Source organism: Penaeus vannamei, chromosome 4 (genome assembly GCF_042767895.1).
Source record: "Penaeus vannamei isolate JL-2024 chromosome 4, ASM4276789v1, whole genome shotgun sequence".
Classification (NCBI taxonomy): domain Eukaryota; kingdom Metazoa; phylum Arthropoda; class Malacostraca; order Decapoda; family Penaeidae; genus Penaeus; species Penaeus vannamei.
Genome location: NC_091552.1, coordinates 9442372 through 9443214, shown reverse-complemented (window position 1 = coordinate 9443214; position 843 = coordinate 9442372).

Below are 843 nucleotides of genomic sequence, written 5' to 3'. Positions count from 1 at the left end.
CCCTGCAACTGCGCGACCGCCGAACCGATTTTGTGAAATAGGTCCCCGAAAAGTCATATTCCTCGGCCGTAATTCCCGACCCAGCGATTTCGGAAACGACCTCTTTTGAAGGTTATGCGACGCGGAATCTTTACAGTCGCCGAGAGGAAAGTCGGTCGCCCTCGCTCTGGTAACACTGGCTCGCGGCGTCGGGGTTGTCGCGCCGGTTTGGTACCTTCGATTGTTCTCTTCCTTCTGTCTCTCCTTCTTTGGATTATCCCGTGGGAGAATTTGAGAGAGAGAGAGAGAGGGAGAGAGAGAGAGAGAGAGAGAGAGAGAGAGAGAGAGAGAGAGAGAGAGAGAGAGAGAGAGAGAGAGAGAGAGAGAGAGAGAGAGAGAGAGAGAGAGAGAGAGAGAGGGAGGGAGGGAGGGAGGGAGGGAGGGAAAGGGGGGGAGGAGAAACAAAGAAAGAGAGAGAGAAAGAGAGAGAGAGAGAAACAAAGAAAGAGAGAGAGAAAAAAAGAGAGATAAACAAACAAAGAGAGAGAGAGAGATAGAAACAAACAAAGAGAGAAATAGAGAGAGAGAGAAACAAAGAAAGAGAGAGAAAGAAAGAAACAAACAAAGACAAAGAAACAAGAGGGGAAAAAGAAGAAAAAGAATCTGCCACGTGTTGCAAAAGATTTTTTTCTGCCACGTGAAGCAAAAACAAAGGTAGATATTCCCTTCTCTTTCAGGTCGGTTCTCATCGACTGTTTTTTCTTTCTTTCTTTCTTTCTTTCTTGTTTTTTTGCCTCGTTATTTTCGTTCGTCATATTTTGTGAGGTTTTAGCCTACGGGTGTAATGAGTCGGTGATTTTTGAG